The sequence below is a fragment of the Pimephales promelas genome, chromosome 5, assembly GCF_988280905.1.
Source record: "Pimephales promelas chromosome 5, fPimPro1.hap1.1, whole genome shotgun sequence".
In the NCBI taxonomy this organism is placed as follows: domain Eukaryota; kingdom Metazoa; phylum Chordata; class Actinopteri; order Cypriniformes; family Leuciscidae; genus Pimephales; species Pimephales promelas.
Genome location: NC_142773.1, coordinates 18,061,531 through 18,080,426, shown reverse-complemented (window position 1 = coordinate 18,080,426; position 18,896 = coordinate 18,061,531). Strand labels below are relative to the sequence as shown.

The following is an 18,896-nucleotide window of genomic DNA, read 5'->3' as shown; positions in this document are numbered from 1 at the left end:
AAGAGCTACAAACAACCTCCTGCCTACAATCTCCTTTTGTGTTTTACAGAAAAAAGAAAATCATGCAGGTTTTGAATGACATGAGGGTGAGTATAGATTATTTTAATATGGAGTGCACTTTATTTCTTCAAGGTTTTAGTCTGTAAAGTAGCAACATAACCTGCTTTGTACTAATGAACCACCAATTAAAGGTTTTTCTTGAGCCACAGTTGAATTCTAGCCATTTCATTTGTAATCAAATTAAGGTTGAGTTACGGAAACATAGAGCAACCTGACTCATGTCTAATGACATCTTTACTTGGTTTAATTGTACACTTTTACCCATTGATTGTACTTGAGTGTTTTACAGAGCAGATTTAGTGTAGCTGTGCTTGTGTCTTTTATTATGTGAATATGTGATGGTAATTTGTTGTGAGGACTCAGCTGTTGATTTTGTTATTTGTTTTAGATCAGTGGGTCGGGAAGAGGAAATGTGTTTGCGCTGCACTTTGACTTTCACTGATGGATGTGCAGTGCAGGAGGATTAATTAAAAACAAATCAAAAAGGGGCGACTCACCTTTAATCAAAATTTTGAATGCTGCTCATACACACGCTATTTGTGGATGTAATGGTCTTACGGTCAAAGCTGCTGTTAGTTCATCATAAGGACATACACTCTTAAAGGGTCATTCCACCTCTGGAAAGATGAATGTGTATTTAAAATGGGTAATTTATGTAGAAGAAATGTGAAATTATTTTTGAATTTGGAGCTTTCTAGACTGAGAAAAGCCAGAAAATGTATTTTTGGCTTTTGTGGATGAAAGACAACAACTCCCAGAATGCACTTGCTTCGCTGCCCTAGGAGGCCACGCCTAATTGGTAACCGCACAGTAGTTAAACAACAAGTCTAGGCTAGTCTAGTGAGTCCATGAGTCTGCCCGAAAATGTGTTTCGAGATCGGCCAAAATGTCTGGGATTCAGCTTTTGCGTTCTACAGTCGCCATTCATTATGTTTCCTGTGGCGAGCAGGCCGGTGGCGTGATTACCGATGAGCGACACCTGTGAGACGCGTCTCGTATCTCTCACTGAGGAGCAGGAATTTTCTTAGCAATGTTAAAACGCACATCAACCGATCACTTTTTTAGCGTTCATGTAAACACTACATTCAGATTCACCAATCAGAATGAATTCAGTTAGACTGAAACAAAAGCTGTGCCTGTAAACAATGAATGGCGACTGCAGAAATCAAAAGCTGAATCCCGGACATCGACGGCTTTACATGTCCGTGAAAAAGAGGACGATAACCCCTAAAGTTACTACTCGGCTTTCTCCACAGAACAAGAGTATGCTAGCTTAGCTTCCAAAAAAGATGGCTGACACTATGTGTAATCCCAATCCTCCATAATGCATCCGTCTGAGTATTCAGTACCTTTGTCCATATTTCCAAAACGTTTCTGCCAGTGAAATCAGACGCACTGGCACTGATCTGTGATAGGTCTGTTAGCGCATTAGGTCCAACCCCCTATGGACGGGTTTGAAAGGGTGGGAATCGTGCTTGTAGTCTTTACAGAAATCCCGCCTCTTACACTTCCTCCTACAATGATGTAAAATGACGATTTTTGCGTCATTATAGGAGGATGTGAAAAAGGTAAATAGCAGATTTCTCTCATCTCAGGGGAAAGTGAGAGAGTGTTGCACGACCATTCAATAGTATGACTGGGTTTCTAATAATGGAAAGCTTGATGTGTCCCTTTAACAATAAAGATTATTTTTTGGCATTGATGCTTCCATGGAGAAACTTTAACATCCATGCTCAAAATTATTGAACCCCACAAAATATTATTCCCTAAAATGTTCTTTATAGTGGAAATGGTTCTTTAGATTATTAAAATGTTATTCGCACATCCACGATAACAATTAAACAGTTATTTTAAGGACTGCTCACTGAAAAGTTCTTTGGGGGACCTAAAAAGGTTCTTTGACATAACTGCAAAAACTTTCCTTTGCAACCTTTATTTTTAAGAGTGTGACTTGAATAAAATTCAAGCTATATTTTAGTGTTTTAAATAGCTTCAAAAGCTTCTTTATATTTAGGTTCAGCAAATAACTGTCTTATCAAGAACAATTTTTCGCTGACAACTTACATTTCAGCCTGTTCCTCACACAAAGCTATTCTAAGCTTAAGAAGATTTGAAATATAGTGCATATGTGCCATATGGACTGCTTTTATCCTACTTTTTTAGTCCTTTTTGAAGCTCATTTATTATTCATATTTTTCATGTGTGCGTGTCTCATGCTGTTTTGGACCAGCTTCAGAAAGGAAGAGAGTTTTATGGGTTGAGGGTGAGTAAATGATTTTCATTTGTGGATGCACTTATCCTTTAAAGGGTTAGTTCACCCAAAAATGAAAATTCTGTCAGTATTTACTCACCCTCATGTTGTTCCAAACCTCTATGTGTTTATTTTTTTCTGCTGAACACAAAGGAAGATATTTGGAAGAATGTTTTAATCAAACAGATCTCATTCCCCATTGACTACCATGCATTTTTTCCTACTATGGTAGTCAATGGGGAATGAGATCTGTTTGATTAAAACATTCTTCCAAATATCTTCCTTTGTGTTCAACAGAACAAATAAACACATAGAGGTTTGGAACAACATGAGGGTGAGTAAATACTGACAGAATTTTCATTTTTGGGTAAACTAACCCTTTAACTTCATCTGACTCAATGAAGTGATATATAGTGATTTTTAATGCTTAGCGATGTTCGAGGCTAGAATTACAAATATTTTTCCTCTACAGGGTGCTCAAGATGTGGAAAGCGTCCAAGCATTACCACCGCAAAGAGCTTTCTCTCACTTTCTCCGGCTCATCGCACTCCATCCGGCCTGCAGACTGGTTCAGCGACCTCTGTTTCCCACGAAAGCTTTGTGTCACTGCTGACAGTCGTGAGGAGGAAGCGGTGCGTCCACAGGAGACGTGCCACACGTGTTCATCGCACACTGTACAGCGCAATCACATCCTTCTGTTTAAAATGGAGCTGTCAAGCCAATCAGTTCCAGAACAGGGAGAGAAATATGGTGATTGTGATAGTCTTTAGATGAGGCTAAGCTCAGACGATTCAGCACGGTCCGCGTGTTAAGAGTAAACGGAAAAGAGAGGGAAAGAGGGATGAGATCAGCTAGCGGAGAAACACGAGGCTGGGTGATATCAGTCATAGCAGCGGTCTGAAACGTTCTGTCAGACACAGTGGAGAGAGCTGAGTGAGGAGTTCGAGAAGAGCATAACGAGTGTAATGACAGCCATCAGACGAGAAGAGGCAGAGAAAAAACGAGACAGGCTGCAAGATAAAGAGAGTTAGAGACTGAGTGTGATGCATGAGGAAAACAAGACAGAGAGAGATTGAAAGTTCTAGTCGGACACTGTGTGGGTTTTACTTGGCTGATTTTGAATGGCATCAATGCATAAATCTTTGCTTTTTGACCAAGAAAGGTAACAATACAGCATCTATCAACTGAAGTCAATGCCTACTGTATCAAAGAGGCAACGTGATCTCATGAGAATACGTTTGTATTTGTACGTAAAGTGTCGTTCTATCATACCTATATATAATTACGTTTTATATGCGCAGAAATGTATAATACAGACGTATTTACAGTTCTAAAACGTAAAATATTTACGTATTGACAGCACAAAAACGTAATTTATTTACGTATGAACAAATCCACCGACGTACACATTTGTATGTATCACAATTTATGCATATTAATATCGTAGCATGATTATGTTTTGACTCTATTGCATTCCACGGTCTTATTAAGTTTTCAGTCACATTTATTGATATAATACTCATAAATATTAACATTTTGCTCGTTTCGTCTGCATGGTGTTAAACAATACAATATAAAACCTTAAAAATACATTCTTTTTAACGTTACTCGTTTAACCGTTTTGTGATAGTTTATTTACCTTGAGACACATAAAGCGTTTTCTCCTATAAAACACAACAAAATTCACAAAAGACATCAATTTTATTAGTTTGATGTAATCCAAATCTTTAGAATCCATAGTTGTTTGCAAGAATCCATAGTTTGCGTCTCCATTCTCAGCAGCGACCGTACATGTCAAACCCAGCGCTGGTGATGAATTCAAATTCAAAAATTGCGCCCTTGAGAAGCGATACGTCATGTTTTACGGCAGTGATATCAAACGTTCATTGGCTCTTTCCTGCTTCGTCACAGATTGCGACACGAAGGACTGTGAGACGGTTGGCTTTTAGTTCATTTGAAATGGAGAAGCGCAAACCGAAGCCGGATTACAACACATTCTCACCCCAAGGCGTCACCTTTGACCATGCTTCAATATTTGACGTTTTAGGCGCCCGTTAGCGTCACTTACATGACGCGATCCTACGGCGTCATCTAACTGACGCTAAAGGAAAGCGTCAGTTAGAGGACGCGGTTAGGTTTAGGTGTGGGGGTAGGGTACACGCGATCCTAGGGCGTCATCTAACTGACGCTAAAGGGCGCCTAAAGCGTCAGATATTGAAGCATGTCCAAATGCTTCCCAAGGCGTCAGTTAAGTGACGCCTTGGGGGTGAGAATGGGCTGCGGATTAACATTTTCATTGATTAGTAATTTAATTTCTGCTCTGTACTTCATACAAAACTATTACAATACTGCCAGAGAAGACTGCAACTGCAACGCTTCAGCATGTGAACGGCTTTTGGTATCGGTTTTGACATTTTTGCAATAAATAAATTATTGTGATTATACTTGTCTGTTATGTTTTTCTTCATAATTGTAAGTTAGTTTGTTACATAGTTATGGGTAGGTTTAGGGGTAGGAGAAGGATTGGTGGCTCAAAATATATTTTAATGCTATATTGTTAATTAAAACTGCCCTTTCCCAACACATCTGTCCATTACGTTTTATTCTTTTTTATTTTATGTATAAAATGGGTATGTTTAGGTTTGGTATTAGGGTTACGGGATCTTACATTTATCTATAAAATGGTAAAAAGGGAAATTATACAGATATCTTTATGATATAGAATATACGTAAATAGTTTACGTTTTTTAGCTAATAATGTTACGTTTAAATGTTGCAGATACGTCGATATTATACGTTTCATCTATCCAAACGTACGAAAAAGTATGTTTTCTATCTTTGCAAAAACGTAAAACACCTACGTATTAACAATGAGACCATGCTGAAAGAGGATACATTCGTATTATTATGGAATGAGTCTGAACCAATGAAATGTGATTTTCAGGGATTTTAAGGTATGGTTGGTAAGGTAAGGATTTTCTTTTGGAACCTTGGAACTTTCTCAAAATTGACTTTGTTGACTTTGATTTCAAACTGGGATAGATCATTTATTTGTCTGATTACGTTTTTGTCTGGCGTCTCTTTTACGTCCCTCACCCTCGATCGTCCTGCTCGCCACAGCCAACTAACTAGACATTTTGTGTGACATGAATTTCAAACTCTGGTGACAGCTAACGTTAGCCTTGTAGACGGAAGAGTGACGTCTCTGTTGTAGACGGAAGAGTGATTTCTCTGTTTGCGCTATTCCGGATTAGTGGGTGTGCCTTGTGGAGCTGTGCAATGTGGTGCATTGTGGGAGTTGTTGTCTTACATACAAATGCGCCCCTCAGTTATTTTCGGTCTTTTCTATATATATATAACATTTCGACTACATATATGATCCACTTTCAATAAAGATTAATGTTGAAATGGGTGAAATGCTCCTTTAAGGTTTAGATGTATACCTTGTCTTATAAGCCAACATGTTTTTTTTTTTTTTTTTTTTTTTTTAAAGGACAGTATAATTGGAAACCAGTCACAATTTAAAATGAAAATTTACAAACATGCATCAAGTGTACATGACACCATGTGTAGATGGCTAAACTCAAGAAAACCAGACACAAGGTAATTTTAAATGTAGTAATTTTAAATTTTCTGACAGATAAAGGTTTAAAACAAAAAGGTGGGAATAAAGAGCTGTAAATGTAGAGCACATGCTTGCCTTATATGATTTCAAAGTACATATACATTCCTGATTATGTTCTTGTTTTTGTAGGTGAAGGAATGTTTTTTATTTGTGGGAGACCTCAATTTAAAGCTTTACTATAGTGTTACCAGGCCCTTAACCTTTGGCACAGATAATGTACAGTCTCACATTGATTTTACCTTGAGAGCTAAGTGATCATTTTATTTGTGGAGCTCTAGCACTGACTCTTTGCACACCTCACCCATCTGGAGATGCCTGGAACAACTAATTACTGTAGGGGTTCAGGAACCTGAGGAGGAGGCCATCTCACAAAACACAATGAAGAGAGCTGAACTCTTACATTAGTTCAGTGCTGTGTGAGAGAGCCTAAGCAGAGAGTGAGAAAAATACAGAAGCGAACTGTAGACTGCTTTTAATGGCTCATAAAGCTTTCATAAACTTCTTTCAACATTCATATGTGCATTTAGACAAGCAGAAGTTGCCAGGGGCTGTTTTACGTTAACATTTATTTTACACTTGCTAACAAAGAATATAATCTATATTTTAAGACGTGCTCATTTTATGGCACTCTGAGGGAGTGAAATGGCTACTGGAGCTCAATAATGTCTCAGTGTAGTCTGATTCTGGAATGAACTACTCTTATAAGTTGATTCTTTTTAGTGAATTAAGCCATATAGCTCAAACAGTGTATCCAACTGATTCCTCAATGAATGACTCTTATGAGTCGTTCTTTTTAGTGTATTAAACTATATGGCACAAGTGTAGTCAAACTGATTTCCGAATAAATGACAATAAATCAAACTAATACAGCACAAGAGCTATTCCCAAACTGACTCTTATGAGACAGTTCTCACTGATTAAAATGTAAATTGTGTAGTTACTACTTGTTTGTTTTTAAAGTGTGTAGTGAAATATATACATTTTGAGTTGTTCAGCTTAAAAAAATAAATTAATGGATTAAATGTCGCCATTTTGAGCTGTGTAAGATATTGATCCTGAAGACTACTTGAGGAAATAATGGCATCCATTTTACTGTATAGTATGCAGTTGTTTGTCATCTCCACTCATGTAGTTTCTCTTGATGTCATAATTCTTTTTCCAGATAGATTGTGGAGGAAGCAGATCAGAGGTGCTGTTAAAGCTTAATCTCAGTGTGAAGTGGTACATTCAACACCAGAAGATTGAATCCAGAATTGATGAGTCCCTCTGGACTCTGCTGCCTGTACATGGTGAGTTTATAGACTGAGATGCAGCTGTGCAAGTGTCTCATACTCCTGTGGAGTCTGTCAGTAACGGATAACTATTTGACCCTAGAGCAATGGCCCAAATACTGATGCCTTCCCCCAGCTGTGGAGCTAATGTAGCGTTACTTATTTGGGTGGTGTTTGATATGCTTGATGCATAACTTGCTGCTTGGATATTGTATTATAAAATGCAGGCAGACATGCAAAATACTTACAAATGATTAGGTGAAATTCGTTCATGTAAGAATTTAGAACAATATGCTGGTGTTTTGATACAAAAAAGATGCCAAAAAAGTAGATGTCTTCAGAAATGTTTGGGAAGAGTTTTCAAATATGGTTTCTTGTCTGGATAAAAACTTCTCTAATCAGTTGCTTGTTAAACCTAAGCCAATGCTAATTCCTGCCTGATAAATGTAGACTCGTTTGGCCCCAGATCTGTCTGTGCAGATTTCCGACCGGACAAAGAGGCCAGCCGGCAGTGGATAATGAGTTTCGGGGCTGTATATACTAGGCAGATCCATCTTTTCTCTAATTATGCTGAATACTCTTCATTACTGTGCGTTCACGTAGCCTCCTGCAAAGCCTGTGGCCTTTCCCTGAGAAAAATGTTCAAGATTCCTTTCCCGTGGGTACGTGAATTATTCTCTCTCTGTCTCCATCTCACACAACCCATGGCTCTTCCAAAATTTTTTGTCTCTCTATAACTCTAAACAACTGCTTACTTTATTAGTCATAGGTCAACTTACTCAAAGCAATGACATAACTGTCTACTTTACTTTCTCTGCTCACAAGCAAGCAATATATACTAGTCAAAAGCTTAATGAGAATGAGTTGTCTCAAAGTGGTTTTTATAAGTCACAACCTTCACAACCTTTTGAAGTTTTCAGGTTGAAGCTTACAAATAATAAACAGTCCCTGAAGACGAAAAGAGAATGACATGTTCTCTTGGTGCCCCTTTTATACTTCCAGGTCGATTTAGTAGTAACGCCATAGGCTGTCGCCGATCAAAATCAATTGCTGTGATTGGATGTTCCCCATAACGTCATTGACGCAGTGCGAGTTCCCTTTCGAAAGGGAACCCAGCTAAATGTACAAAGCAATAGGTTACTCAATGTCCCAGATTATCCTAATTTATTGTGAAAGTGTTTGCCACGAAGTGCTTGCAAATGAATGAAGTAGCACTTCATATTTGTATCATATTACACACAATCCATCCAATTGTCACAAGAAAATTGACACAATCCTTTGTCATTTTACTCATTATTAATTGAATTAATTTAGCAAGTAATGTACAAATTGTTGAAATGTACAATTTAAACCTTAAAATGGAAAAATGCTAAAAGGTACAATGTGTTCTCTTTGTGGATTTTAAGAGAAATTGATTTTAGAATTGTCTGTCGCCTCTTCTGCTGTTAATCCATTTCCCTTTTTCTCAGCCCCTGCATTTCCCTTTTTTATTCCGTCATGGACATTTCTCATTTTTGCGATTCTCTCTCTCTCTCTCTCACCACTTGTCTTCATATGTACTTATCCTCCTCTGCATCTCACTCTCTGCCGTCTCGCCATCATTCTCTCCCTGATTGTTTGCCGTATTGCTGTTATGATAATGGGCCATTTTCTCCATCTCTCCAATTCTACATCCCACGCTCTCTTCCGCAGCTGTCTTAGCCGGGCTGATACGAGGAGAGAGTGAAAACCAGACATCTGCTGCTCTATCTGGCACTCATAATCCAGTGCATTCTAATGTTTGACTTCCCTCTGTATTCAATCTCTTTTACGCCACTAACAATGGTCTCAGGCTGTACATCATTCGGGCCAGTGAGGGGAGGCCGTTCAGAGTGCTGCTGGTAGACGATGACCAGGGTCTCATTCACAATCACCACCAACTACGCATGAGAAGAGCAATAAAACAACTCAGAGATATTTACAATGTAAGAGCTTGCTTCTGCTGACAGCGGCTGTGCATAAATTACTGTTAAGGGGGAAGAGATTTTTTATTTGTGATAAATCAAAGTTTGGCATGTCTGGTGTAGCTAAATGGTCGAAGATGGGTAGCTACATGACATTATGACCTTGCTAGTTTTATCTGTGTTTGACTTCCCTCTTTATTATATATTCTGTATTTAGAGGCCAAAACTGAGGCCCGGCCTAGGAAAAGGCAAACAAGATTTTGTGGTCACACTTTAGATTAGGGTCTAATGTTCACTATTAACTAACTAGTACAACTTTTCCCTCAATTAACTTCTAATTAAAGCTTATTAATAGTTAGTAAGGTAGTTGTTAAGTGCAGGTATTGGTAAGGGATGTAGAATATGGTCATGCAGAATAAGGCATTAATATGTGCTTTATAAATACTAATAAACAGACAATATCCTAGTGATATATGTGCAAATAAGCAACTAGTTAATAGTGAGAATTGGACCCTAAACTAAAGTGTTACCAATTTTGTAAGCATATTGCATAGTTGTGCTTAAAGTCAATCGTTTTATTTGTGATAATTTTGGCCAGGCTGTCATACAAAGAAAATATGAGCACATGCAAAAAACAAGAGAGAACTAACAAAATATTAATAAATAAAAAAATAAGAAAAGAAATCCTATCTTTGTTGATCCTGGAACAATATTCCAATCACCCAATAAGATTTGAGAGGTAAGTTTCCAGTTTGTCATGTTTAGTCTTACAACCAGGTGCTTCTAGATCAGTGTTATTCACCATCATTCCTCTCTGATTTTAGGGATAAGCAGCCCATTCTCATCCCAAGGCGTCATCTAACTGACGCTTTTGACCATGCGTCAACATTCGACGCACATGGCACCCTTTAGCGTCAATATGAGACGCACATCCTAGTGGTCTAACCCTAACCCTACCCCAGACCTAAACCTACCCGTTTCATCTAAATGATGCTAAAGGTTGCCGTGAGCATCTGATTTAGACGCATGGTCAAAAGCGTCAGTTAGATGATGCCCTAGGAAGGATGAGAATGCATTGGGATAAGGGAGAGGTTAAGGGTGTATTCACACCTGCCTTGTTTGGTTCGATTGAATCAAACTCTAGTTCGTTTGCCCCCTTGGTGCGGACCTTTTGGGCAGGTGTGAATACAGCAATCGAACTCGGGTGCGGACCAAACAACCGAACCGAGACCCAGCTGAAGAGGTGGTCTCGGTACGGTTCCAAACGAACTCTGGTACGGTTCGTTTACGGTGTGAACATGAACCGACCCAATTGCAAGAAAGCACTGCGTCGAAAGAGAATATTGCGCGTCTTTCTGCACGTCTTTCTGCGCGTCGTGTGTAAATGTCTAATCGCGCAAAGATGCAAAAAAATATCATTTGCAGTTCATAAAGCATTTGCAGTTCACCACCTTTTGGTGGTGGTTGACGAGTTTCCCCTTAAAGCGAGTGCCGAGAAAAATTCTATATAAGTGTAATGAATTATTATTATTATTAATGTAAGGATAGTTACAATACAAGGATGATGATGCGTTAATTTACGTTAAACTGGACAAACTTAATCGCAAGCGTTAACATTGACAGCACAGTTAGTACACAATAAGAATCTCATTATTTGAATGAGTAAACATAGCCCCTCTCTATGAATGAAAACTTTATACCTTCTCCGTCTTCTGTGCAGTGCCACTTGTAACGCAAAGTTGAGATGTTGCCCAAAGATAAAAAAACAGAAGGTGGTCGAATGAAAAGATGCACGAGAGACGAGAGTTGTCGTATTTCCCCGCGTTTATAGAGCCACTCAAACGTTACACTCGTCGTCTTCTCAAAATCCGAATTACAACTTCGTATACATGACATTGTATCATATGATACTCATTAGTTTCTTCATATTGCGTTTGTACAGAATTAACGCAAAATTAGTAAAAGAACAAATATTGCAGTATGAAATATATGGAAATATACTTTTTTGCACTTCCTGATTTCCCTTGAGAATCCTTGTCCAATGAATGGACGACCTTAGCACACGTGTGGTTTGGTTTACAATTTTTGGTTCACTTGCAAAAAGAGCAGTGTGAAAGCGAACCGTACCAAAAAAATAATAATAATAATTTATTTGGTCCGGACCAAAGCAAGTGAACTATCGGACTTTCCTGGTGTGAATACACCCTAAGTTTAGGGGTAGGGATAAGGTTTGGACAAAAATTTCGGATAGGAATGTTGTTCTTGAATTAACAAAATATGTTGACCAATATGGGCTCTGGTGAAATCAAGTGTCAGAACTGGGGTTCAACTACATTTAACAAAAAGGTCCAACTGAGCTTTGTTGCATTGCTAACAAAATGTTTCTGCATTTCATAAGCTCTTTAAAAGTATTTAACGCACAAACCACAAAAATAAAAAAAGGTCACCACATGAGAAATAACAGAAAGCCACAACAAATACCAGCCGGCTTTCAGCAAATACACAATGTTACTGTTTTAAAGTAGTTTCAATGTAAAGTTCTAACTGCATAACTATCCTAAAAGCTACGCTATCTAGGATGCCTGTAAACATTCTGATGTGCGAGGAATATTTATCTACTCTCCAAGAAATGTCTGTAAAAATAAGACAAAATATACTGTTAATATAAAAGCATTTTTCTGTATTGATTTGTCACAGGTGTTTTACCTATATTTTGAATTAAGTTTTGCACTATGTTGTGTTTTAGGGTATGTTTACACAACAGCGATATGCTTAAAACGAGAAAGTTTTTCCTTTGAGCTTTCCTGTACACTACAGACGACAATGTCGAAATGGTCCCTCTTCACACGGATCCACGAAACTGACGAAAAACGCTGTATTTCGCTGCCAGGCCATTAGATGTTGATGAAACAATAAAAATTGAACACGTAATGCGCATATGCATGACGCCATTATCTTCAGAGATTCACGTGTTTGTTTACACAGAAACCCTTTTTGTTAAAACTTGCACTTTGGAACTCTTTTTCAAAAATGTCTGCTTTCAGGGACCCAAACATGCTGTTTTCATGTAAATGAACGACCACAATGCATACAATTTTTTACTCTTTTAGTTGAAAATGGTGTTGTGTAAACAGCACCTTAGTTTTGAAGGAAATGTAAAGTTAAAGGCACACTATGCAAGATTTGTACCTTGACATAACAGCTTCAAATTCGTTTCGGTGGTAAACAAAGTCATAGTCGGGCGAATCATCCTGGTTAATGCTTGGGGGGGTGGGGGTGGGGGGACACGCCGCCGGAAATCTTGCGAGAATCACGAAATGCTTTACGGCAACGTCACACACATCAACAACAACATATGAAGCCACTTGCGCGCATCCAAGAAAACTAATTCAAACTCAAAAATGTCAAGAAAAAGGAAAGGAGAATCGGACCGTGCTAGAAACCGGACAAGAGTCCCACTCGGTCAGCCTTTCACTCGTTGGCGCGAGCTTAAAAGCAACACAGGATGCAACGCTGATGCTGACCTGGCGATCTTGTTGATGGACTTGTAAGTAAATCTCTTATTTTTAATAATTCTAAATCAATAATGCTCACATATGTCTAGCTAGCTTTCGATTACCAGAGCTGTAAGCAGACATCCTAACAAACAGTCGTTCTCTTAATTTAGTTTTTATTGCCTAGCTTGGCGCAAGAGCTAGTTTGCCAGCTGAACTCAGGAGTTGTGATGTGTATTTATCACATAACGATAGTTCTAACGACATAACTGGTTCGAATTTCTTATGGCGTGCGTAACTTTAGCTGACTAACAGTGCACTTCCTGACTGTAACTTTACTTCAGATTGTGTCGATTATAAATCAATTAAATCTTGACGCTCTTGATGTTGATTCATGCGATTATCATAAGAACATCAATATCTCACATTATTATTAGGACATATATATGCCTTGAGGTTGTGTATTTGAGTACAATTTGCTAACTGTTATGATACATTGTAATAATCATGTCAAATGAAATCATAAAGGCCAATGTTATGAAATAATGCGACGTACATTTAACTTTATTGATGTCATCTGACATTTTGTAATGTTTACATTACAATAAAAAACACAAATATAGGCTGTTTACTTGTGATTTAGAAACTTTATTGTTATAAAGTAGTTTAACACTTGACATATAGTTATTATTTATCTATTACCATCATCAGTAGTTCTGTAGACTGCAGTAACAGGGGTGTTACGGTTATTTACGATAGTGCAAGTACACCACAGGGGCTCTAGGGGTCGCAGTTTCACAAAAACATCAGAGCTGCATAGTGTGGCTTTAATGGAACAGGTACAGGTAATTGTCAGCCAAGAACATTATCTGTTTTTTTATGGATTTTTATGTAACGATACAATAATCCAGTCCAAACAAGCAATCATTGGTCAACTCATCGTTGGTGTGTTTTGATTTCATGGGCATGAATCTGTCATGAACGAGTAACTCTCGAATCCCCAAAATGGAGTTCAGCAGCACAAAAAGGAAAAATTTACTTGAACGGATCACAGCGGCATTTCCCTTTCCAGTCATAGGGGATGGGAAAATGTTATGAAGAAATTATGGTAAGCTTGAAGGACTGTGTATATGTGGAAAATATGCAATTTGTTCTGAATATCAGGATATTGTCCTTTAGCTCCGGTCTGAATGTTAAACGCCGGCTCGTTGCAGTTGAGTCACGCAGACCTGATTACATGGAGATGTGACAGTGATTTTACTTCATTCCACTGTTACAAATGTCTCAACCGCATTTTTGTAGATTAAATGTTTTATTTTGGAAGACTAATTTCCCCACAGAACACAAATAAAACCGTGACCTTTAAGACGGAGAGGCAGTGTCTTGAATAGGAAATACCTTCGTTCTTCAATGTGTTTATATTCGGTAACGTTATATTCTGCAAATGCTTAATTTTCTGTGTTTGTTGGTTTACTTTATCCACTTTATTGTCTCGGAGGCTTTAAATCCACACTCCTTATCTGCTCGACACACATTGTAATGCTGCCTACAAGGTCACAAGATCCCTGCCTATATCGCGGAAACAAACACACACTACTCTAAACCGTGTGTGAAGGACGCAAAAATCCTCTAGCTGATGAAGTGAAACCCAATCAATAGATGCCATATGAAAAGGAGGCCCATAGTGCACGTGTTCATCTGGAGTGTTTTCCATTCTTTTATTAACAAGGCCTTCAACGCCGTTACTTTGAAAGGCATCTCACGCCAAGCAATTTGGCTTCCATATTTTATCCTGAATTACCTTGCTGATGCCTCTAATGAAATGTGTTCTATTGTGGTAGAAAGACAGGGAGAGAGTGAGAGAGAGAGAGAGAGAGAGACAGAGAGAGAGAGACAGAGAGCGCACATGATAGTTTCTTTGGAATAACAATCAAGCTGTGTTATTTTTTTTAACACATTGATGACCTCAGGTCCATCTGCAACGAGAACAAGCAGTTGCGGGGGGAATTAACACCCGACAGCTTCCATGTGCATTTACTTTAACATTTACTTGGCAAAATGTCACGTTGACTTGCGAGAAAAAGCATAAAGTGCATTATTGTTTGCCAATTACCTTTGCAGGTAGCACAAAGAACGCAGTTCCTGGAGAAGATCCAAAATAAGCACTAAGCTTTAAACGGTGGTTAGGTAGCATATTTTAGACTGCCTAATTCCCTCACTGAGCACCAACGGAAGGTTTCTTATATAATTCTTCATTTGAATTTCCTATTCAGACTTTTATATCTCAATAGATTTGTGAATTGTCTTGTAAATTACATCAAAATGAAATTTGAATGGAATGTGAATGTCATTTTGTAGCATGTGCTCCAGTGTTTTTATGCTTGAGTTTGTGATTGTTTTTTCTACATCATACTCATTATTTAAAGCAAAAAAAGCCCATTAAGAAATATTTGAAGAGTTCAGATGCAAAAGCCTCTAAGTGCCATTTGAAATTTTCTTCTAAAATGATCATTTTTATCAAGCTTGTATATTTAAGTTCAGTAATTTCACTTAAATGGCAATAAAGATTACCTATTAATTGTCATTTAAGTGAAATTACTGAACTTACATATACAAGCTTGATAAAAATGGTCATTTTAGAAGAAAATTTCAAATGGCATTTAGAGGCTTTTGCATCTGAACTCTTCATTTAATAAAATAAAAAATGAATTGCACACACTATATTAAAATGTGATGTTAGAATAATTTAAATGCAAAATGTTAATCATTTTTGTAGTGCATGTGCTCCAATGTCTTTCAGTGTTTCTATGCTCAAACCTGTTATTTTCTATAACCTCCCTCATGCTGTGCTCATTAAAAGGCAAAAAGTCCATTGAGGAAAAAAATGAAATAGTATTAATAATTAAGAATTGCACTTACTATATTAACTTTTCCACATTTTTTTAAGTTGACAGTCGGTCATTTTCACAAAACTTTCAAGGCCACCAGAATAGTTTTTTTTTTTTTTTATTTATTTTTTTTATATTTGAGCATAAAAGAAAGAACAGAGCCTCTGCTTTTATACAAAAACCATCTTCTTTTTGCATTCTTTTTTAACATTTGATTATGGGCAAGTTTCGTAATAAAAATAAAAATCCAGATAAGATTCAGAACAATGATTAAAACAGATGGAGTAGATCGAGCCCATCAACACTCCCTTGTCCTAGGTCGTCATTTCATTCGGTAACATTGGGTCGTTTTGATTTATATGCTGTGTGTTTAATTATGTTTTATGATCGCATTATTTTACAGGTGTACAAGCAATGCTTCGATCACTTGTAGCTTCACCTGTGTTTTGATCTTGAGATTCTATACTCTATACTAGAAAATTCGTAAGAACGCCCTACCATATATAGGCCTAACAGTGAAAAAAAAATGGCCATCAATGGCACGGAAAGGGTAAACATTTGACTCCACTAAGGTCACATCCACACGAAGCCAGAGCTTTCCCTATCCAATCTTTTTTTTATTCCTCGTTCTAAAATGTTTTTCCGTAAACACGACATCGTCTCAAGAAATATATGAACCCAACACGACAGCATGGTTATGACGAAGATTGCATAGGGACCAGAAAATTTTGCTTTAGTAAAGCTAATAGGCTCAGTAGCTTCTGCAGCATGGACACAAGCATATAGTCCCCCATTGTTGTTGCCTTTACGTCTGACGTAGCGGGGTGTGACTAATGCTGACACGTGGCGGGATGACATCATCGTTTCACAAAATGTACGTATTGGCCGTACACACGAAAATGCAAGGGTGTCGTTTTCAGATTGATCCACTCTGGGACCCGGTTAAAAAAAAAAAAAACGGTTTCAGTGTCGCTGGATCCGTCTGGACTAAATGCCAATACGATACAAAATTTGTATGTATACAGCTAAACGCATCTCCGTGTGGACAGGGCCTAATTTGACTAAATAAAAATATCAAAATACAAAAATAAAACAGTTTAAATATCAGCTTTTCTGTGACCTCCAAACATGAAGAGTTTCAGAGGCACACGTCTTCATACCACCCACACAAGTTCTGCCTCTTTTCATCACTTTTCTCTTTATTACTCCACATTCCTGCCTTTCCTCTCATGCACTGCAAACAATCCAAACATTTGTGTGTGTGTGTGTGTGTGTATGACTGCGCGAGAGGCAACCAGTGTGCCGTCTCTGACTGATAGCATTCCTGTCAGGATATATCAGAGACACTGATTCATGCTGGCAGGCATGTCATTGCGTTTGTGGACTGAGCTCAGGCTGAAACACTCACCTACACTGCAGAATCAGTCCATGTGATTGGACATGGTCCGATGTGAGACTGCCTCCCCATATGTATTCATTTCTCTGTCCTTATGGTTTTTGTGTGTGTGTTTTGCAGTTGGCCTTCCCTCAGGGACTATTGGCGACATCTCATCGCTCAATTGGACTCTACGGATTTCCAGAGACCATGAGATTGTGAGGGTGCATGAACATCTCGCTTTTCAGAAGTGAGAATTACGTCATCTTCTGTAATCTTTCTGTTTACCGAGATGCAATCTGCAAACATGAATAAATAAAACGCCCAAGCACTTTTCAAAGAGGATCCTCATTTGCTGGTTGGACGGCTGCGCTTGGTAATTTTGCCTTGCTTGCATCTTAATCATGAGCCGACAAGAAATTAGATGAAAATCAAGATTTGAAGTTTGAAAAAGGCAAAATATAAACTTATTTATGAAGAGACGCAGTCAATAATAATGTTCCATTCTCATTGGAGAGAAATAAAATGTAAATATAATTCACGAGAGTCTGTATTGGACAAAATAAGATGAATCACAGCACTAATGGACAGCGAAATGAACAGTACTTAAACAATGAATTGATCACATTAAATCTCATAAAAAGAAATTGGGGAAACAAGGACGAGAGGATGGAGAAAGGACAAACATGTTTAGTGGTTGACAGTAAATATATGCTGTGCCATTATTGGAGTGTCTATTTACAAAGACTATTTACATTAGCTCCACCCACCTTTGTCTGGTTTTGCCTGACAAAAGTAAAATCTGTGCCAATTTGGTTGAAAATCAAATGGGCCGCCTTTAAGAAAAGTTTTTTTTCTTTCTTTTGAGAAAATTCTGAATATTCATGACGGAAAATTACCTCATAATATGTAAACGAATTGTCTTGAGCCAAGGAATCAGAAGGAAAAATAATTTTGTATCTTGCCATTAACAAAACAAACAAACTTCCTAACAGTATTTAATAGTAACAATAAAGTATTTAACGGGTATTTAATATTCCTATAATTGAAAATAGATGTGGTGTCTTCGTGCAGATTGGATGGGTGCAGTTCATATATCGTTGCTCAACTTTGGTTTCCTTCCCGGTCCTTCGAAGACTGATAAGCAGGTTCAACATGGTTAAGGGGGTAGGTGTTTCTGATGGGATTTTGGGATAGTGTCAAGAGTTCAATAAAGCAGCATCCATTAGTTATTTTAATAAATATAATCAAATATACCCACATACCCACACACAATATGTTGCATATTGTTTTATAATGTACCACAATAGACTGAGGTCCAAATAGTATCTGAAACTATTTGCACAAAATATAATTTAACACTATTTTAGTGCATATAGCATCTTAATGATATCCTATATGGAGCAGTATCAGACTCACATTCTGACTAGAATGATGAAGTCAGGCTATCGTAATGCAGTTTGTGCAAAGAAAAGACTGTTCATTTAATTTGGCATAAATAGCATCTAAAGCTATTTGATTATCTGTAATATTAGTCAGTATGTTGATGTAGTGTACTGTCTGTCTTTGATATATTATATAGAAGAAGAGTGTGACAATATAACCCAATTTGTACAAGTATCCGAATGCTATTTGCTCTCAGTAGCTCTTCGAGAAAAATATTAAAAAGTTAGCTTGACTTATGATTTTAATTAAGGCAGAAATGTATCTGTGAAATGGGTCCATTTGTTCTCTGTAGAAAAATGGAGGCAGTTAATTTTAGAATTTTTTTTTTTGAGAAACTATTGTAGTTGGTATAACATTTTGAATTCATTTTAAATTTAATACTTTCTCATTTAATTTATTTATTTTTTTTTAATGTCCAGGCCTATATATTGTTGTATACATTTTTATTTCAGTTAGTCTCACAACGCTAGAGTGGACGGGGAGCGTTTTGAAACGAAAAGGCCGCTTTCAAATGTGTACGGATTAATGCAGACGTAGCTTAAG

The 18,896-nt window shown here is 37.6% G+C and overlaps 1 long non-coding RNA gene across 1 annotated transcript in view; it reads right to left on the bottom strand.

Moving 5' to 3' along the window:
- Positions 1–18,896, bottom strand: part of LOC148981407 (uncharacterized) — a 315,293-nt gene that overhangs the window by 73,434 nt on the left and 222,963 nt on the right. The window lies entirely within an intron of this gene.